General features: G+C 41.0%; 1 protein-coding gene and 2 pseudogenes across 1 annotated transcript in view; all 3 read right to left on the reverse strand.

Annotated features, from left to right (window-relative positions):
• Positions 1-23,284, reverse strand: part of TMEM131L (transmembrane 131 like) — a 146,251-nt gene that overhangs the window by 90,904 nt on the left and 32,063 nt on the right. The gene's annotated exons all lie outside the window — the stretch shown is intronic.
• LOC111739176 lies at positions 21,964-22,083 on the reverse strand (annotated as a pseudogene).
• Positions 22,715-22,832, reverse strand: LOC111739138 (annotated as a pseudogene).

Raw genomic sequence — 23,284 nt, forward strand, 5'->3', positions numbered from 1 at the left:
AGAGGCCCCTTCTGCAGATGCAACTTCTCAAACGCGCCCCCATACAATCCCTACCAGCTCATTTCCTTTCTGTGCACACAGACGCCTGCCTCTTACACACAGTGAGAATGCCATATGCAGATGCCTTTGATTAGCGCCATCCACATTTCCCATCATTATGCAGCACTTTGTAAGACGCAGTTAATTCCCGCCTATTATCCAAATGCAAAATCATTCTGCCTAATTTCAAGCAGCCTGGCAGCTGCAGGGGAAGAACAGCCTTGCCCTTCAGAGGAGCCCATTTGACATATAACCCCCGCTGCCACTAAGAACTCCAATCGCAGAGGCCTAATCAATTTCAATCAAGTAAGCGCTAGGAGACCAAAGAAAAATGGTGACTTTCCTTTTTCATCTGTTAGCATGTACCTACAAAAAGCCGGCATGAGAAGATGAAGAGAAGGGCAGAAATCAGGACTAGTGTTTTAGGCCTTTTATTTTTGGGGTGTGTGTGTGTGTGTTGGGGGCGGGGAGGGGGGGCTGACGAAGAAGTCGAATAAGAGCAGAACAAGCACTTATGCCAAGACGTGCTCTCTCCATCCCTGTATTCATCTTCACGGACATGTGAGCCCTGATCCTTGAGCCACCTGGCCTCCAGAGCTCAATAAACTCCAATACTACTGAATTATTCTGAATGCGCCAGTTCTCCAAATAATCCCTTGACCTCTCTTCTGAGGAGGCATTTCCGTGTTTTAAATAACTCCCATTGTGGTCTTCCTTTAACTATAAACAGAGATAAGAAAATATACTAACAGTACTTTATACAACGAAATAGGGTACTGTACTGTGAAAAGCCATATTTATACAATAAAATATAGTATGTAAAGTATTCGGTTAAATTTTTAACCCTCATTACCAACAACTCAATGTTTATTTTGTATTCAGTAACACTTTCGAAATGTATTTCTTTCCTCTAGTAATAACAAAAGAGGAAAACCCTGCACACCCACGCTAGGAATACGGTCACATTCTGGCAGTAATTACAGAATTAATCCCTTTAAAGTCAAGAAAAGGTAAATCCTCTGCAGTGGACTCTTTAAAATTATGTAGCTCTTAAACATTTCCTCCCTTTTAAAAAGGATCATCATGAGCGCCAGCTCAGAGAGTCAAGAAATTTAGTCCACTGGTATTCAATGTGGCCATCTCTCCGAGATAACCAGGGGCGGCTATTAAAAATATGGATCCCAGCACTCTACTAGTTCTTCCTGAATTGTAATCTCTGCAGAAAGAGCCTGGAAACCTGCATTTTGGGAATAGTTCCCCAAAGGAATTCCACTGTCCTTGCTCCCATTAGGAAAGCAGAATGGATGTGTGCATTTGGGAACCACAGGCCCATTTATCCATCTATCTGCTGCTCATCCCAGGATTCTTCCAGTGATGCTTCTGTTTATTATGCAGCTCATTTCCATTATAAAATTCTTTGGAGCAGGAAACAAGCTGGCTGTTTTAAGCAGAAAGGGATGTAAATACATCCCTTTTTGCTACTTATGTGATCATCAGAAGGGTTGAGGGAGCAGGCTCTCTGGTGGGCCTCGGGAGGAACGCCCAGAACAACCTGGGACTGGCCCCCAAGGCTGCCGGTGCCCCTGTCACATCAGGAAGGTGAAGCTCCTCAGGAAGCTGCCTTGAACGACTGCGTCAGGAATATCCGGCCAGCTGTGCTGCCAGGACCCGACTGCTGCCACCGCCACCATCACTGGTCCTACAGGCACTAAGCTGAGTCATGGAAAGAATCACTCTTTGCTACACTCCAGCAGTTAAACATAACGTGAGTTACATGCGTTTCTGATGCCTCTGCACTGAAAAGTGGTCACCAGAACTGAGTCCAGCGTGCCGGCCTACCCTGAACAGAGGGCCTCCCTTCGCTCTGAAGCAGTCTCTAACACTCCGAGTCTCCCTTTACTTCCTCTGGCCTTTCATCCCTCCATTTCCCCTCCCTGTGGGGGCAACTGATCATTCAGATCCTAGTTCTGTGCCTAATGACATCTTATGAATGTCGTCTTCTTTGATTCAGCTCCTTCTAATGAATCCTTCTAGATTTTTTAGTTCTGTGCCTAATGACATCTTATGAATGTCGTCTTCTTTGATTCAGCTCCTTCTAATGAATCCTTCTAGATTTTTTAGGGTCCTGATTTTTTTATCATGCAATAAACTGGCTCTTTGCCCCCAAATCCTGTCATTCACCAGATTAATAACACTTGAACTAAACGGATAGGATTAATACAAAATATACTAACACTGCCTTCACTGGAAAATTCTAATAATCACATTATCAGGATCTGCCCAGATTCAACCAGCCTTTTTGACAGGGTATTTTCTGGACCATATATCCAATGCAGCATTAGGTGCTATGAATGGATAAAAGCCCCTGACCACAGGAGTTAGTATTCTCAGAGCTGCAGCAGAGACCTAAGCAAAACGAAAAGTAGAGACAGCAAGAATTTTAGATGCTGCAAATAGAATATTTGACACCAGTATGAACTATAAACTACTCGTATTTGAAATGATGGTTGTCCTTTTTTCAAAGCATGTGTGAGGTCTCGTGAAATGAACATACGGTAACATCTTGCGTAACAGCTCACAGAGTCCATTTCTGCAATCAGATCTTACTTAATGTAGTTCACTGTGACTTCAAAACGTGGGCACGTGTCAAACATGGAAACTTTCCCATAGTTACCTGAATGGAGTGAGGGAGTGAAGGGAGATCGTTAAAGCAAATGAAAACATTCCTGACACAGGGAGTCACGTCGGAGAGTACTCCACAGGTGGGACATAAGGTGCATACGTACCCTTAGTTTCTGAATTAATTTTCTCCTGTGAGTAAACTGTTTTTACTCCTAGATTCAACTTGGTATCATATTTGTGCTTGCATTAAGATTTTTCCCCCCCTGAGGATTCAGTTTTCTCTCTTTTTTTTTTTTTTAACCTTTCAAACCAACCCCCTTCAAAACAACAGCATCTGTCTCTAAATAAGGAGTCCACAAACGCTTCTTACTCTACATATTCACTTTCGGTAAGTGGAAACATACATACCAAATTTCTCTTCAAGTCATGCTGAAGGTGGCGGAGGCACACTCACAAAAGCTTGCTAATTTGTTTTAAGTGGAAATGTTACTGTCATTTCTTTTGTAAAAGGATTCCATCCCACCTACCACACTTTAGAAGCATGCTGTATGCAAATTACTTTAAACAGAAAATTCAAAATAATCAACCATTTCTTCTCCTACTGCAATTACGACCAAGTCTATATGGAACAGAACATTTCCACCTTCTTTAGATGAAAGTCAAAAGTTTATGGACACTAGATTCAGTGTCATTTCTCATAAGCACCAAGATAAAATTAACCACAAAATATTCTGGAAATCACCCATGGGTAGTTATGGAACAGAAGACCAACTGAGTGGTCTCTGGAGCTTCCTGGACAGAAGGAAGGTTCTTCCTCCTGCTCAGGACTCCACCTCCTCCGTCCTGAGAATATAATCCTCCCAAACAGACGAAATAAATACACAGTTGCCCCACAGAAAGGGGGCAAAAAATCCAAAGCCTGGTGGGACCTACGACATAAATTGTCAAATAAGAACCCAAAGCTGAATGTTTCTCTTGAGTTTCAAAGTCCACCCCCCACCTCTACCCCACGCCCTGAGGGTGGGGCCAGCTCCCTCAGTCCCAACCAAATCCCTTGCTCCCCATGCTATTTCTATTAGTCTTGGAAACTCTACAACTGAGGTATACAATGTAACTGCTTCGCTTGATATAGCAACTTCAATACAAACACATTAGGAGACAGGCCTGGCAAGGGAACCTACAAGAGACAAGATCAGGATTTGAAAGCAAGAGGAACAGAGGAGAAACAAAAGTGAGAAAGTTCTTTTCCTCCCTATCTCTTGTTCTCACCTTGTTTTTAATTGTTTTGTTGTTTTTAAACCTAGAGATTCCCCCCTAAATTTCCACAGGTGAATGAGTTTATCTGTCTAACTGCAACCAGATTATGCGCTCTATTTTAAAACCAGTCCTCTTTCTTTCAATATTTTAAAACATGCCACATAGTTTTCTCCACTCCCTGGAAAAGAATACGGTAAATATAAAACTTATGTTTTTCAACCCACACAAATCTATCAACGCCAACTGCTAGGAGCTCAAATACAGCTTCACTTTCTGTTCTATTTTCATATACTAGGTTCTCCCTATCAATAAATTCCCATTTCTACAACTAAAAACAAACCCACTCTTTGAAGAGGCGAGCTGTAACCTGTTTTATGTTATCTAATGCCGAAATCTGGAAGTAAGCTGAGGCTGCGATATTTCACCCCCAGTTCTAAAAATCCATACAGATCCGCACTGCTCTCCACGTCCGAGATGGAAGAACTCAGTGAGGAAAAAATGCACATCCAGGGCCTAGCAGGTGATGTCTCGCAACGTGCCTAGGAAATTCAGGAAGGACAGACCAAGGGACAAAGCAGCTGCTTATATTAGTGGTAATGGCTAACATTCAAACACACAGGGCCAAAAATCAAAGAACTAAAACAATAGTACCAAAAAGATGAAACTAATGCAAAGTGGTCGAATAAGGCAGGAAAAACTAACAATGGACAGTGAAAGGGACGCCTGGCAAACACCTGGACAGGGTGCCCTTGAGCACACTTATCATCATTAAGCATGCGTCACTGTGCCAACAGTGTGGTCTTAAAAAAAAAAAAAAAGAGCCATCCGATGACGTTTCTTACATACAGTCCCTGCTTTACCTCCACGGCACATTCCTAGAAACCATAATGTAAAGTCAATTACACCTTCCCGTGGGAACTACTTTAAAATCAAAGGGTTACATCCTTGCCAATGGCACCAAATAAATCACAGTGATGACAATGTTGCACAAAATCTATGACACAGCTACAAACCCTATATATAATACAAAGTGATAAAACCGAGCCATAACATTGGAATTTGATGTCAGAAGTGACATTACAGACCACAAGGCCTGAGTCTCTCCGACTCCAGGCCCGAAATGGAAACCCAGAGGACCACTTGCCCAAGGTCAGGGATTTAGTTAGAAGTCCACTAAGAAACAAGCCCAACCAATCCAGTGTTACTAGACAAGCTGAACTTCTTTATATAAAAAGTCCCATAAAACAGACCAACAGTGTGTACTGTTATTATATGAGCCACCTCCCAAATCAGACATACATAAACCAAATAAAAATATAACTCCCATGTAACATATTTTATCTGCAAACAATGTCAGCCACTAAAAAATCTATATCTGTGTGCCTGTTATCAGCAACCATTTTACTCTTTGGCCTTTTTAAAATTTACAAAGCATTATGGCGAAAAGCTTGGACTGCCAATCAGAAGTAGCCATGGTTTCTGGCCACCCGCTTCTGGTTAGAGACTCGGCCTCGCTGGCCACCGGGATCTGTGTGTGACCCAAGGCAGATCCATGGTGCACCAGAAGGGAAATTCTCTGGGTGCAACGCTTTGTAAAGGGCAATGTGGCCCAGCTGGTGGCCAAATTCCCCGCCAGACTTTCTGCAGGAGGGACCGAAAAAGTCAACCAGAAGTGAGAGGTGGGAGAGAGAGAGACAGCCCAAGATGAGCTGGTAAAACTGAGATGTTTTTATTGTTCTCTATACTGATGATTTCTATCCTCCATGTCCTCTTCTGAATGACCTAATTTTACAACAAACATGAATTTTATAATGAGAAATGTAATAAGAAAACTATGTCATGAAGTAAGGGCAGGGCTGATATTCAACTGGAAAGGACTTCCTTTATTGACTGTCTAAGGCCTCTTCTGATTGATTTGAGCCTTAGGTATCACCCTGAACTTGGAGGAAAAACACAAACAAACAATAAAACTTTCATGTAATCCATGAAATTGACTGCAGGGATGAGGGTGATAGCTTCTTTTCTGGATGTGGCCCTGATTTGGACAAACATTTTAATTTTGTTTTAACACTAGCTAACTACAGACCTTTTCCCACAATTCTATCAATAATAATGTGTTGATTGTTAGTCCCATGAAAATTCAACTACAAAACCTGAGGCTACTTAGAAGCATCCAACCTCCTATCCGCCCGCTCTCCTCAGCGCACCCTTCAAAACCCTTAGCCAACCACCTCTGCAAATTTTGGCCTTTGCATTTCTAAAACCTTAATTCCTCTTCCTTGAAGACTTCCCCTTCTTTTTCTCTCAAGTCTCACCTCCAGACTTGAGTCAGACTTGATTTCCTGCTACATGATGCAGGGCTGTTTCCCTTCAATTTTTTAAAGTTTTTATGACGTTCCTCTCCCCTGTCCACTTTATTCCTGAAGCAACTAATTGTCCCCTTTTCTCGCTTTAGGCGAACTGCCTAACCTCACGTCTTATAAAAAGAATTTCATTCAACAGACAGCAATGGAGACAAACATAGGAAATGGCTAAGTTTCACAAATACTTCTACTGAAAAAGCAACATAATTCTGGCAGTTTTAATGAACATGGTTTGCCAATGCCTGACATAACATTTGGGAATTATATTCACAGGAAACTATATTTCGGGTCTTATTTTGGCAGAAAATGCTAAAGGCATAATGAATGCTAACGGCAAAAATACAGGTAATCCTATAGTCACGTGGTCTTTAGGTATTTTTTTAGGCCAAAGAAAACACAGTACCACAGAAATAGTACATGATGGTTAAGTGAACAGATGAAGCTGCAAAAACCTACTTAGTCCTGAAGTCTTGTAAAGACTAACCACCAAGTATCAGAGTGGGCTACGAGAAAGCCCAGGGTCCCTGCAGGCCTGCAGAGGTGGGGGAGCTTTCCTCGGCCTTGTCTGACACCCACCCAAGGTACCTCGAGGCGGCCCTCAGGGAGTGGGAGAGTGAGGAAGCCTTGGGGGTGGTGTGGGGGGCAGAATATAGGAACAGAGTGAAAGAAGGGGACGGGAGAATTGGGGTGAGGATCAAAATGGGCACGGCACAGAATCAGGCCCGGGAACGAAGACCCCCGGGGCAGGCTCCCCATTCATGCAAAGAAACATTTATTAAAGACGGTCTAGGGCTAAGGCACCCAGCTAAGTGCTGGGGATACAAAAATTTAAAAAGAACAGAAGGATCCTCCTCTCAGAAGTACTCCATCTTACTGGGTGGAGACGAACAAGAGACTAAAGAATTAGGCAGAGCACAGAATGTTCTGGCAGAAGGAGCATGGTGGCTGGGGGAGGGGTCAGGCTTCCGGGAAGCTGCACCCCACCAGGCTGAGTCTGGGGGTGGGGAGAGGGTGGCCCCCTCAGCACTGCATTTACCTTCACTTCCATCCTGGGGCCCTTCCTTCCTGGTGCTTGGCATACAGCTTCCCTCTCAAATTGCCCACCTTGGAAGGAAGGGACTACCCTTCTGAGTTCTAATATTTGCACATAATGAAAGCCAGGACACCTATTTACTACAAACTTATGAACTTAGAAAGTTGAAATTACAGGGCACCAAACAGGAACTCAAAACCCACAAGCTCGAGCTTCAAAGGTGAGAATGTCCCATGTCATAAAAGGTGCCGAGGGTTCCCACTTCACTGTTCCACGTACTCCCCCCTTCCCCTCACCACAGGCCCACACAGACTCACTCTTGATTTCTCACCATCTTCAAAACTTCTATTCAACGGTTTCCCTCACGTTCAAAGAGGAGGCCAAAGGCAGGGCTTTACTCTAAGCCATTCTGCTTGAAGACACAGTCCCGATGGAGGCACATCCACCAGAACAGCAAGAGTTACACTGGGTCAGAGAACTCGGGATTGTTTTTATTCTTCTCTATGTGATTAAAAGACTGTAAAATGAACATGTCTTTCTTCTGTAATAAATAGAACACGTGCTACAACATGGATGAACCTTGAAGACAGAAATGCTAATAAGTGAAATAAGCCAGACCCCAAAGGACAAATACTATATTTGTCACTTAGTCACATTCATAGTGACAGAAAGTAGAAAGGTGGCTGTCAGGGGCTGGGGAAGGGGGAAGGCGGAAGTGAGGAGTTACTGTGTGATAAACCCAGAGCTGCCGTTTTGCAGGATGAAGAAAATTCTGTGGATGGACAGAGGTGATGGTGGCTCAACAAGGTGAATATATTTAATGCCTCTGAACTGTACACTTAAAAATAATTAAAATGGTAAATTTTATATCATACACATTTTATCACAATTAAAATAAATAAACTTTTAAAAAGAACAGTCTTCAGAAATTTACTGTATCTCAACTAGGATTTGCCTGTATTGAATAACAAACGTTTTTCTCGCATAATGCACAAGGGTTCTGGCAGTTATAATGGAGACTATCTAATTCCTAACCAGAACATCAGGGTGGACACGTGTAGAGAGAAGAGGCTTGCCTGGAAGGCCAGGGCCCAGAACTTTCCCTGGAGAAAAAGCCCCTCCCTTCTCTCCCGACTATATCAGTGCCATGATCCTCAGTGCAGCCACACCAGCGTGAGCTGACTGACCCCTACCACACACCTGCGACTCGTTATCACCACCCTCACCACCGCCCTGAGGAACGCGTGTCGCCCCCATTCTGCACATGAGACGAGGCCCGAGATTACACTGTCGAAAATGGCTCAAGTCTGTGCACTGCCAACCGGAGGGCAGTGCTGCTCCCCTGTGGGGACTCTTTCTTCCGTAAAGTCACACCCACAAAGAACCGCGGTCCAGGGTGGACTGCAAGTCACTTCACCCCTCGTTCCTTCAGCAAACACACTGGACACCTGCTCTAGAACTGGGTTTGGTGCTGGCTCCAAAGACCTCAAATGAAAAATGAGAAGCTACACTGCTTGTCAGAAACTGACCCTAAAGAGAAAAGGCTTCAGGTGCTCCATCCAATTCTTTACATTTGATGGTTAGTCCATCTCACTCATGAATCCCTGGCACCCCCGTCTGCCTACATGGCCAAACCTGCTCAGGCGTTGGGGAAAGGACAGGGGACCTCCTGAGGCTGGCCTTTCCTAATCCCTCATCAGGGCTTCTCGAACTTCCCCCCAAACTCCCCTGACAAGAGGGTGAACTGCACCAGGAAACCAGAGCCTTCCCAGTTTCCTGCCCAAAGCGTAAAAAATATTTAAAGGCTAGTCCTCTGTTCTTAAGATGGATGGAAATCAAACACTTTACTCAGACTTTTGGATTTAATATAAAAATCTTTGTTCCGAAGCTTCCGTAAAATTGGCAGCACGAAAGACAGACCATGTACATCTGACACTCCGAGATCCGACCCCCAAAGTTAGCTCAGAGGAGGAAGCGGGCCTGGCTGTCCCAGCACACAGAGGTCCTCGTGGCCGGCCCCCAGACGAATTCCTGGCAAGATCTTCCCCGGAGCAAGTGACTCTTGCTTGTATCACTCACTTGGCATTATGCACTGGGCTTTACCCTAGTGGTTTTGTTTTCAAGTGCATAAATGTGTAAACTCCCTGTGCTCAAGGCCTGTCACACTTCCCCATTCACCCACGACATCTATTCCTGTTTCTTACACGTAACAGACCCTTGGCATAGCAGGTTCTTCAAAAAGTCATTGTATTTGAGTGTGAAGGCAGCGAAAAGGCCATCTTCCTAGAAACGCCTCGTGAATTCCTGTCTCAAAGCCTGAGAAGCCCCTCATTCCGATGGGGACGGCAGCACTTTATGCTACTGCCTGTGAGAGCCATTTTTCTTTTGCCCCTGGCTAAATTATATATGTACTAAATGTATTTGTACTAAGCGTTATGCATTTGCTTTATAATTAATTACATTTGCCTGTTGCTTCCCTCCTAGGTAAACACAAATATTAAAGTTTAAAACTGTTCATTCTCCGTATTCTAAATGTGTCTGCTAATAGAGCCAGACAGGTAGGTAAATATGTTCAAACTCCTTCCACAGCAATTTGAAGTTTCTCCATACTTTTATTCCACTTCTTGGTGTTAATGTCACCTTAAGTTTGAGCAATACTTCACGATCTCTGTAGCAAGAACAAAAAACTGAGAGACCTCCCCATTTGGAGTCAGGTAGAATAAGTTGTCACTTAATGTGCTCAATAGGTTCTGTGACTTTAAGCGAAATAACGAAATAACGTATAAATGAAACCGGTTTTACCCTATGCTAACTGATGTAAACAAGAGTTGAGTTCCTATGGCATCTCATCGACATTATAACGAAATGACATCGAATGAATCGACATTATTTCAAGACCTGCTGTACAAAGTCTTCAACTTCAAAACTAAGTATGCTTGGTCACTGAATAATTTTCTACCACAGCTTTTGCCACTTCAGCAACTTTCACTGAAAGCTTGGCCCCAAGCCAGCAACTCAAAAAGACAATATTTACACATGGCATCAGAACAACTGCTGTCGAAATCCCAGAGGACTTTCCCTACCAAACCTCTAAGCCAAGAACAAAAGGTCCCCGCACAGCCGCCACCGCTCTCCAGCTCACCAAGCACACGGCCAGCGTGCTCACAGCTACTTCTCATTTTCCCTTAGACTGTTAGATCACATCACCAATTTAACAAGTCCGTGACACACAGGTTTCCCTCTGCCCAGGAGGGCAGAGAGAAAAGTATTCCATATGAAGCGTATCAACTGATCATGGGAAACGTCAGAAAGGTGTTCAGAAGTTTAAAACACGGCAAGTAAGCCACAGCTTAGACTCTCAGTGGCTGTATGGCCCCAACAAGGATTTGCAGGTGGCTGCCCTGATCTGGAGCAAACCAGAAAGAGGGGCCCCGTCTGTAAATTGCTGTGTGTCCCCTGCAGTCGCAGATTCCAGCAAAAAGCTGAAAACTGGCTCTGATATATCTTAGGGCTACTGAAAACAGCATCTGAGCACCAAGTGAGGCTCTTGGGTTTTATAGTAAACATGCACCAACATACACCAAAACCGGTCATTATTTTTTGAAACTGTTACACACGACTTTAATCAATGAGAAATTTCTCAGTAACTAACCCAATTTTCCTTTTCCACAGGGCAGGCCAGAGTGTCACTAGTCTACACCCTCACCACCCTGCAGTATCACACATGTTGCACATGTTACATACATTTTCTCTCCAGGACAATCTAAGGCTGAGACAAAAACTAATTTCTTCAGCTACGTTTTCAAGCTTTTCTATTCCATTACCAGTTTCTCAGCTGATGATGTCTGCTTCTTATTTTCACAGACCTCACTCAACAGGTCTCAGCCTCTTCTGATTGATTCTATTTACCCTTTGCTTTGGCTCCTGGATGTTCTGCCTCGGCCCTGGCTGCCACAGCTTTCTATTACGCCGAAAATACTGTCTTTTTGAAAGACTCAACAGCATCCAACAGTGCTATCCAAAGGTGCTCAGGAAATGAGGGGACGTTTTTATGTCACAATGTTCAATCTTACAACCTCAGGGGCACAGCACATGCCAGGGCACCTGTGAGAACTCAGTACCTGCTGACTGATCTCAGCTCTAACCACAAACCTGGCTGGAGCCAAATTAAAGCCCCGCATGTTCACCCCGATTCTCCAGGCCTCTGCTCTCACTAAAAGCAAGTCGGAAACGTTCTGTTCAACGAAAAGAGTACTGGGCTTGTTTTCCACCCTGTTACTAAACACACACTCAAAGTAAGTTCAGGATGTATGGAATGCTAGGAAACAAATCGCCTTGAAATCCAATCACTCAAGTTGGGCAAATTTTCAAGACATAAAAAATAGGGTTCCAAAAAGACTCCCACCCAGTGTAAAGACTTTAAAACAGGAGTCCCCACTCCCCGGGCCATGGAGCAGCACCGATGAGCACGAGAAGCCTCGTGTATTTGCGGTCGCTCCCCAGCGCTAGCATCACCGCCTCAGCTCCACCTCAGATCATCAGGCGGAGCACCGGTCCCTGGTGGCAAAAAAGTTGGGGACCAGTGCTTTAAAAGATGTGAGTCACAAAATGAGTTAAGTCAGAGGCTTTCTGGGCACGGAGTGACTTGACTGGGTTATCACCGGAAATCAGAAATGTACCAAAATAGATTTTTGACTTCTGGTTAACAAGGTTTGGGAACACATGATTGCATAAACACACCTACAGCACACAAAATTAATCTTAACTGTTAAAAAATACCTTCAAAGAGTATTTCTTTCACTGCGACCACATGTTTCATGAGTCTACTAGGAACCAAGCCTCAGAGGAACAAGAGGACCCTCACCCCAATACTAAAACAGTTAATGAGCACTAAACTTCATGGGTTCCATCCCATTCAACTTTGCACGGAGCACCTAACATGTCCCAGGCAGGAGCAAATCCAGTTTTTGAGGGGCTTGAAACTTACTGTGGGGTGGGGATGGGGGGTACTTCGGGGGGAAAAAATACATACTATATCTTACTTTTGAAAATTTAATAGAAAACATAACCACGTGAACACATTCCTAGGAGCCCTGACAGGGCCTTAGAAAGGACCTGTGCAAGTGAGAATGAGAGAGAACGTGCTTGAGTCTGTGCAGACAGGGGCAGGATAGGGAAAGCTTCCCAGATCAGGGGAGATCCAGGCAGAGATTTATCTGGAGGAGGCCAGGAAGGAATCTCCAAGTTCAAGAAACTAGATCGATGATGAGAAACAAAGAAAAGACTTCAACCAACTTCATTAATAAATGAATGCACATGTTAAAAGAGTATTTAATATCAATAGGAGCCTCTCAGATTAAAACCCAAAAGATTAATCAAAATACTGGTACTCAGTGCTGGGAAGTTTGTGGGGAAACTGACAATTCTAAAGACACTGGCATCAGAATATAAATCAGAGCAAGCTTTCTGAAGGGCAATTTGGGAATATTTTTCAAAGGCTTTAAAACATGCCCACTTTTTGAGCCAGCAATTCCAGTTCTATTGATGTGTTCTAAAGAAATGATTGCACAAGTGTTCGAAGATGTAGATACAGTGTGTGAGGTTTTCCTCCTTTTAAATAAATCCCATCTATAAAGTATTAGACTATAAATTATGGAACATTTGTACAATGAAGTATAAAGCAGTCATTAAAAGTGACGTAATTAGATACAGACATGAAAAGATGCTCATATTAAGTTTAAAAATCAAGTTATACTAACTCGAAAAGATATATGCACTCTCAACGTTCACAGCAGCATTATTAACAGTTGCCAAGACGAGAAAACAACCTAAGCATCCATCAATGGATGAATGGATAAAGAAGTTGTGGTGTGGTGTTGTGTGTGTGTGTGTGTGTGTGTGTGTGTGTGTGTGTGTGTGTGTACATACACACAATGGAACATTACTTATAAAAAATGAGGAAATTCTGCCATTTGCAACCACATGGATGGACCCTGTGGGCATTATGCTAAGTGAAATAACAGAAAAACAAATACTGTATGATCTCACTTATACGTAGAATCTAATACAAACAAACCAAACTCCTAGAAAAAGAGATCACACTTGCGGTTACTAGAATCAGGGGGTGAGGAGAGAGGGGGAATTGGAGGAAGGTGGCCAAAAGGTACAAACTTCCAGTTGCAAGATAAATAAGTTCTAGGGATGTGACGTGCAACATGATGGCTACAGTAAACTGCTGTATGATACATAGGAAAGGTATTAAGGGAGTAAATCTTAAGAGTTCTCATCACAAGGAACACTTTTTTTTTTCTTTTTCTGATTTTTATTTTTATTTTATCTATATGAGATGGATGCTAACTAAACTCACTGCAGTAATCATTTCACAATATATGTAAGTCAAACCATTATGCTGTACATCTTAAACTTAGTGATGAATGTCAATTATATCTCAAGCTAGAAAAGAAAAAGAAAAATCAAGTTAAATAACTGTACATGTCAAATAATTCTATTTAAAAATATATAGCAAAAATATTATACTCTATTAATAGAAAAAAAGTTCTGTCAGGATACATTAAAACCCTACAGGATACAACTCAACAAAAAAGATACGATTAATACAATTTAAAATCGGCAAAGGATTGAGTAGACATTTCTCCAAAGAATATAAGCAAATGGACAAAAGGCACATGAAAAGATGCCCAACATGACCAGTCGTTAGAGAAAATGTAAATCCAAACCACTGTGAGATACCGCTTCATACCCACTAGCATGGCTATAATCAAAAATTTGGCTAATACGGGCTGGTGGGGATGTGGAGAAATCAGGGCCCTCATACGTTGCTGGTGGGAATATCGAGTGGTGTAGACACTCTGGAAAAAGTTTAGCAGTTCTTCAAAATGTAACACAGAGAGGTCCCATGTGAACCAGCAATTTCACTCTTAGACACGTACCCAACAGAGCTGAAAACATATGTCCACACAAAAGCCTATAAATCAATGTTCACAGTAACATTATTCATAATAGCTCAAAATAGGAAACATCCCAAATGTATACTAATTGATGGATGGACGGACAAAACATGGCATAGCCATACAATGACATATGATTTGGTAATACAAAGGAATGATGTACTCACATACACTACGATGTGGGTAAACCTTGAAAACATTATGCTAAAAGAAGACAGTCACAAAAAAGACCACATGTTGTATGATCTCATCTATATGAAATATTCAGAATAAGCAAGTCTATAGAGATAGAAAGTAGATAGTGGTTGCCAGGGACTGAAGTGGAAGGATTGGAAGTGACTGCTAATGGGTATGATATTTCTTTTTGAGGTGATGAAAATGTTCTAAAATTAGACAGTAGTGATAGTTGTATAACTGTTTATACACTAAAAACCACCAAATTGTCGATGTTAACAGGGTGCATTTATGTGAGACTGTGTGAATTATTATCTCAACAAAGATGCTATTTCAAAAACTACAGCACTTATCTCTCTACCTTATGGTGGTTTTAATTTTCTTCTTTACACTTCATAGTATTTTCTAAAAAAAAAAAAAAAAAATTAACAACAGGCATTACGCTTACCAGCTGGCACGCTTGCGTGAGTACTAACTCTGGTTTTCTATTACATGATGGGGCTAGTAATGGTGCCCATAACAGTATCTAGCCCATAGTTTTATTTGAAGGATTAAATGAGATTCCGTTTATAGAGGCTTTAAAAAGTATCTAGCATAAAGCAAGCACTCGAAAACTAGCTATTATGATTAAATCTTTAAAACAAACAATTTCCATTTTGAAAATGAAAACATGACCTTCTACTTACATCATTACGCATTCTTGACTTGTTTCTCATCGTTTAAGAAGCAATTCTCATCTCAGCTGAGACAAATGCCAAGTGCAAAGCAACTGAGATACAAGAGTAACATGGCAAATAATTAATGACAGCCTCTGGTCCTGTGACGGCACTTGCTCTTGTGTAGGCTCCCCACTCGTGCTTTCTCTGCATTCTGCCACTAAACCTTCTCAACGACAGTCTGGAAAAGGTACCATTAATCTCGTTTTACAGAGGAGGAAATCAAAGCAGGCACATATTTATCTGGCCAAGGCTGCCCAGGACAAGGGGCTGAGCCAGGACACAAACCCAGGTTTATGCTTCCAAAGCCTGTGCTGTGCCATCCCCCTGGGAAAACTGGGGCCTGATGGAAGCTGCTCAAAGGAATCCACTTAAAATCCACACCAGTGAGAGAGTAAAAAAATGAGTGATTTATCTGGGGCTTTACATCTTAAAAAATAAAACTAAGTAATGAAAATAAGTTGTATATTTAATAAAGTTTGTTATAATCCCAACCATGTTCTAAGTCTCAGCAGGAACAAAGAATGAGTCAAAAATTGAAAACTTTTTTCATGATTCTTGACAAATACTAGCATGAGTTGACATAGGGGGAGTGACAGGTAATTTGCTAAAATATTTAAGGGCCCTATTAATTTTTACAAGGGCATCTGTTAATGTGTTGAAATGTAAAGCACCATCTTTTGAAGCATCAGATATATTGCCTTTGTCAATTTTCTCTCCTTCAATTGCCAACACAAAAACACTGGCTACGGACCAGATGAGAAATGGCCAGACGAGAAGCTAGTACTAGCAGGAAGTCATGTTTGAATGGAGACCTATTCTACAAGTGTTACATTTATTATCGCATATTTTTGTGTTATAAGAGCTTATGCGTGCCTATGAAACCTCAGTACTGGAACTCGGAGATTAAAAAAGAAAACAAGAATACCTATACTGATTAAATACATAATCTGCTCATCAAATATAAAAAGCAAACTGAATGCTTTCTGCCTTATCTCAGTCTTCGGTTTACTCATCTGATAAGTATCTTTTGGTGGTATCTTTTCAAAACTGTCCACTCAGAAATGATAGAGTAGTGCTCCTATCTTACCCAGTAGAGACCTAGAACCAACAGAAATAAGTTTTTTGTAGTCAAGTCTCACACTTTTCTCTATTAAGTACACAGATGTGCTCTGGGAAGGGCAACAGGAAAGGTACCAACACCCCCGACCCCTTGGGCCAACGAGACAGTCTGCAAAGTATCTGTAAATTCAAACAGCTTGTTGGCAATAGAGCCTCAATGAGACCACAGAATATCTGGACTCTTTCTCAGGGCTTCATCTACTTCTTTATGCATTCTCAATCTAAGCTCCTTGATAACTAAAACCAGCCAATGAAAAGTGAAAATTCTCAGAAGAGGAAGGCATACCTGAGTGTGAAAAGCTGAGTTAAAACCCCATTGACATCTACTGGTAATATAAAAGTCCTACGTAATTAAAATAACACCATAAAAAAAATGAGAAATTCTTGAGCAGGAGGAAGGCAGAAGACATGAAGATATCGGGAACACCATCGAAAAAGGCTCCGAGAAGAATGGGCCCAGAAACGTTACGGGATCGTAGAAAGGAGAGCGTGTGTTTTTGGATGTCATATTAAAAGTCTGGCAAACTATCTTTTCTTTGTTAAAATATCCAATCACATCATCTTTCCAGGTATTTTAACTAATGAACGAAATAAATAACTTTATCTTCTTCATCTTCCCTGCCCTCGTGATAGGCCTTACTCAGGGTTCTTCCCATCGCTGTTTGCATAATCCCAAAAAGCATCTGAAAAAGGTATGTACTCCATACGTTTTTAAGTTAATATTCAAAATTTCACACTGTAATTTTAAGTGGATGCAAAAAAAAAAAATAATTTCTGGCAATATTATAACTAAGTTTTAAATAAAACTATGACATCGCTTTTAAATATATCTATTCTAGTCTAAATTCCATCACCATTTACTTCCCACATACCAACATCCCCTTAAAAAAATAAATGAATAAACTGTTTAAGAGCTGGAAATTGTACATCATTTCCCTTTCTCCTTGATCTCATCTTTCCATTCCACTTTCCCCAAAGTATTCCATCCTAATATACTTTTATGCTTAAAAGTCTACCATACCTCTTTGCAACAAAAGTCTGTAAACAATTTGAGATTTATGTATTTGACCAGAAAAACCAGTGTTAAAAGTTTCTTCCAAACTGAGTGAAATATAATCATTATTGTAAGGACAACACTGACCAAAAGAAATATCACAAATTATTCAATATAAGTAAATTTTTATGGGTTATGTGTGTCTGAATGACATGGATGGGACTTTCTCTCCCACAAGCTCATTCTTTGTAGATTATTACTTATTACTGAAATAAGATAAGATTCCACATGAAATCTATTTTGTTTAGCTCTTATAGATGGAAACGCTAAGAAAATGTGTTCACATAAATAGGTAGATGGAAATGGAAAGATTTTTCCAGCAAATAATAATAATATGCATCCATGGGCGCAATACTCAATCTATCAGCTGATCAATTAAGTTTTCTTTCTTAAATTTTATCGAAAGTAAAGAACAGGAAATTTATTTGCAAAAGGATCCTTTACGCAGTGATTGGAGTCACTCACTTTCTCAGCAGCCACGCCAATATTTTAATTATCCCTCTGCCTGGCACCTTGATGATTGAGGGAAGGTGAGAGGTGTGTCTTCCCTTTAAAGAATGGTAATTCAGAAAGGGGAGGCGTGAAAGGAAAACCAGCAGGCTACCCGGCCACGGGCATTTTCTCAGGCAGGTCCATTTTAGGACTAATTACACTGAAGATCTAAGAATCTGAAATTGATTCTCTTTAAATTACAGGTGCCTGCACGTCCCTTGAAAAGGCTTCAAACTACCCCCAGGTGTGTATTCTCTTGGATCTGAAGGCCACTGCTCTAAGACTCAGGCAAGGATAGACCCCAAGTTCAAAGACAGATGGGGATGAAAGGAAAGCACAGGATAAAGATTAAGAAAAAGGTACCCTTAGTCTGATTCTAATTTGGGCTGTCTCATACACATATTCTTTAAAAAATGAGAGTCGGGTTACAAAAATCTTAATATAAAGATGAGTGTTTTCAAAAACCTTCATATCGTCAAATGGGCTTCCATTTTAAAATGAAAATTTAGCCTTCTATGAAATCAACACTGTCATCCCTTTCCTCACAGATCATAGGCCAGCTTGCAAGCTCAAAACAAGGGCACCATAAAAGCAGCTGCTGGCCAATCACAAAAGCAATCCCCATGCAGCAGATTCGACTTTGGCTTCCCATATTCTCAATTAGTGTAGGGTGGGGCTAGTAGCATTAATATTTTCTTTCTTAAAACTCTCCAGGTGATTCTAAAGCGTGGCCAGGGTTGAGACTAACTAAACTAATTCATACCTAAATACTGAAATTCATTTTTAATTGTGGAGGGGTGGTGTATATTTCTGATTTGAAGATTAATCCAAGGTTAACCTATTTTAACTTTTAAGATGTATTATTAATTTAGAAAACATCATAGGTGGTAGAATTCTATGCAGATAAAAATTTACCATCTTTTTAACTTCTTTAAAAGAAGCCCTTTAAAGCAAACCCTGAATCACATCTCTCAATTCAAGGAAACCTTTGAGATACACATCATTAATCAATCTGTAATGGGAATCTATTCAGTGGATGACATCATCTACAATACAGATGTGAAAAAAAAGCACCACCTGAGAGAACATTCAGACAATCTAGCACATTGCTGGGTACAAAGCAGGAACTCAGCAATTGTGTTTTACGAGTTCTGAACTTAGGATTCAGATGGCACATCTGCACAAGATTCTAACTACACAATGCCAGTCTTTATAGCCTTCCTTCATTTGACTCACTGTGACTTCCCAGATTAGGAAAACATAACTGTTCAAACACAGGTATAAATACACATACCCAAATGTGATATCTGGACATTACAATTTTTCTAATCATCCTGGCTCAAATCTTAGAGCTATCTTTTTTAAAATCATGAAAATACTATTAGCATATAGTAAACACAACACACAGTAGGCTACAAATTAAAATGTCTAGATCTCACTAGTATTCACATACACCCAAACATTCCTGTATCACACCCAAACCATAACCCAGAGGTAATGCTTGGAATGTTGTCTGATTTTCCCCCTTCAGTTCCTTATTCTAACTATCATTAATGTGACTTATTCCTTCTTTCATTTTCTCCTTATGTTCTATCAAGTCCATCCTCGTTCAGGATTCACCAGTTCCCACCTGGACGATGGGTAGTGGTCTTTTAACTGATCTCCCCTACTCCAAGCTATTTCCCCCACAATCCATGCAGAGCACATGTCATGTCCTTAGTTGCCAATCACAGAAGCCACTCTACATGTTTTAAAGGCTTTTATTGCAGCAGGGTATTAGGTTATACTCCATCCCAGGATCTAGGCTGAATCATACCGTAGAACTGGTCTGGTAAGGGAGCAGTACCATCACCGGAACCACTCCAGCTCCACTATGATCGAGAAGCAGCCTCCAAGGATACACCAACACCAAAATGGGTACTACACGCTTTGCCTGTTTTTCCACATTTCATGTGTCTTGTTAGGGGATCTCACTCAAACTGGCAGAACTTTAAGTCATACGTCTGCGCCCTCACAAGCAAGAGAGGCTGGGTAACAGAGGTTGATGGGTTCTTATGTTCTGGACCTCTGCTGTATATTTACTCTCTGTTGGAGAGTCAGGATTCACAATACAGCGAACTATCCAAATGTCTCCGGAGAGGCTGTTCAAAAGATTCTGGGAAATCACTAAATAGTAGAAGTCTACCACAAGGAGAAGAAATTCATCTTTCTAAACGATCACTTTGGCCACTGTCTTCTACTAAAGAAAAAGAGAGTACGGCAGACATAGGGATGTGCCACGCAGACAGCGGTGGGTGGACAGCTTCCAGCGGTCAGCTCCTTCAGGGTCCACCTCAGCTATAAAGAGTCACCCATCTAAAAACATGCGCTTTGAAAGGCGGTCTATACATCCAGTGATTGATGATGATGGGTACAAAAGCTCAACCATTTCAGCCCCAAACTGGACAGCTCTGATGGGCCATAAACATGCCAAAGCCTCCTGTGGTTCTGGTCAAGTCTCTGTGGGCCTGCACTGCAGCTTGACTTCTGCCCCCTCCCTTTCACAGGCGTTAATCCTTCATAAATATCCTGTACACCAAATTCTGTCTCAGCATCCGCTTCTAAGAACCCACACTATGACAGAAAATAACCTCAAAGAGCTTCCAATTACGATTAAGGGAAAGATTTTATCCTCCCATTCTTGTTTCTTACTCCATTTTAGTCTTAAAATCTGCAAACAAAATATGAAATGCTCAGGCTCAGACACTTTGCAGAAGTTTCCTAGGTCATTTCTTGGTTAAATGAAGTCCATTCTCTTAAGATTCCTCAACAAGGGCTCAAAGTATAAAGTTTTCTGAGTTTGTGTATGTTTAAAAATTGCTCTTCTAACTTCGATATCTGAAGAATAGCTTGGCTGGGTATAAATCCATGGTGATCACTCTCTATAAAATGCTGCTCCACTGTGGCCTTGCTTTGCATGTCATTTAAGAAATGTGATTATGGCTCAACTCTTTTTGCCCTTTGATATTATTCAATCTTTTTGCATGGAGTCCTTGAAAATTCTTTTCGTTTCTCTTTTTCTTTGAAGTCTAACATTTTTCCAAGAATATAACTCCATGATGATCATTTTGGGTTAATTTCCTCAGATACTGGGTGGGCTCTTCCAATTTATAGATTCAGGTCTTCTTTCATTTCCAGAAAGTTTCCTTGGCATTTAAATATTAGTACCACTGCACCATGTGATTTTCTTCTTCACAATCCAATTACACATAAGTTGTGGTTTCTTTGCTATCGTCTACTTCAAACCGCTTTCTCTCTGATCCTTTTTGCTTCATAGAAAAGTTTTAATTCCTTGGGCAAGAACTTAAGCTATCAAAATCTGGTATAACATATCTGTCGTGCTAATGTTTGACACCCCAAACAAGCTCTCTGCTAGCCGAGCAATCCCCTCACAGAGTCCGGGACATGCCCTTCTTCCAACTCATTTCCAATTTGATGTCTCTCGTTCCTCTCAAGTCCTGTCCTGCTTACTACACAAGTCTCTCTCTTGACATTCTGACCTGAAATTAGTTCCCTCTTTCTGAATTCTTATAATTTTATAGTCCAACTCATTTTACTGGCATAAGACATTTTAACTGGGCAATTTACAGTACTATCTTATACCATTAATGTGTCACGGGCTTATAACTCATTTCCCAAACTGAGAACCTGAATACTGAGACGTATGAGTTAACATTTTTTTCTCTTCAGTGCCTAATATGCTTTCGAATTCTAATTCAAATAATACAACTCTGAAGTTGCCCTGAGGCTTGCTCTCCAACCCTGCAGTTTGCTCCCACCTGCCACCATGGAACCCTGACCTATTACTACTCAGCAAAGCTGGTCACTCTGGAAAAGCAAGCCAAGTTGCAAGTGAACACATCCATCCTGGACATCGAAGTATGGTCGGCAGTAAATGTGATGAAGGCGCAGAAGGTCACAGATTCTGTTTTTCACAGATCCTCAATTCCATTCATTTGTGGAACAAGTCTTTTCATTAGAAGCAAATCTGATAGCCTAGTTAAAAGAAGCATAACAATTTCCTACTTCCATGGGATACATGAAAAAAATCATTGTTTATAAGAAAAAAAAACCTTTTTTCTAACGCCTACAGCATCTGGTATTCCTAGGTGGTCTCCCATCCAAGTACTAACCAGGCCCGACCCTGCTTAGCTTCCGATATCAGACTAGATCGGGCAACGTCCAGGGTGGCATGGCTGTAGATAAGAAAATTTATATTACGACTCAGACTAAGCAAGCAACAAAATAATTATCATTCTAAGAAGCCAATATTTCTCTTGCTTAGGATAAAACACAAAGAACCAATGCATTTAGCTTTCATTATCCATTTAAAACCAAAAGCTTCAATATATATATTGAAAACAATATATATTGAAAAGCAGTGTTTTCTGGTTTTTCTTTCCTTATTAAAGATTTGCTTCTACTCTCAGCTGTGACTCTATCATAAAATAGCCTTACATTTCATGACCCTTGATCACTGTCAAAGCACTTTCATAACCAGTATCTTATTACATTCTTGCAATGAGGCTGGCAAGGCACACACCAGCCTTATTTTGTTTGTGGTAAAATAGACTTACAAGTCAAATGACTTCCCCAGATCGCATCACTAGTAAGCTGTAGGACCCAGGTTCTCTGACTCCTTGTCTTGTCTCTGGTCATGAAACTGAGTTAAGGCATTAATTTAATATATACCCAATATTTTTTCTAACTATTAATATTTCAGTTTATCCAACAGTATATCCTAATAGATTTTTTTTTCAGGCAAGGCAACCCTTGCTTGACCTCACAGATTGCAAGGACCTTGTCAGCTTACAATCCCTTATTTTTTATTTTTTACACTATAGCACCTGGTCGTCTTAGGTGGTCTTCCATCCAAGTACTAACCAAGCTCAACCCTGCTTGCTTCCGAGATCCGACGGGATCGGGCTCGTTCAGGGTGGCATGGCCGTAGATCCTAATAGATTTTTCAAAGCTATATCCTAGTAGTTGCTTGAAATAGAATTGAGTATAAAAAAAGTCTGAATTTGAAAATGACAGTAACTCACAAAATCAACTCATTTTGCTATATTTTAAACAGCTGTCCAATTCTGCCACTTTACCCTATTCTATCCTATCTAATATGGTTAATACTGTCCTAGTTTATGTTTAAAAGCTAAGTTATACTCCAAAGGGCAAGAAGAAATAACCAAATCCCTGGAATGTGAAAATTCACTTGCATTCTGAAAATGAATAAGGGAAAAAGTGAATTAAGCAAGAAAGTTATAGCAATGGAAAACATCACATGAACATTTGCTAAGTGTTAAGGTTCTTGAGAAATTTCCTAAGCGAGAAAGCACTCTCCAAGTGTGAGAAACTAAAATTACATCTTTGTTTGTTTCAATGCACAGTTTATAGAGTTTACGATT

The sequence above is a fragment of the Pteropus vampyrus genome, unplaced genomic scaffold, assembly GCF_000151845.1.
Source record: "Pteropus vampyrus isolate Shadow unplaced genomic scaffold, Pvam_2.0 Scaffold47, whole genome shotgun sequence".
NCBI classification, from domain to species: Eukaryota; Metazoa; Chordata; class Mammalia; order Chiroptera; family Pteropodidae; genus Pteropus; species Pteropus vampyrus.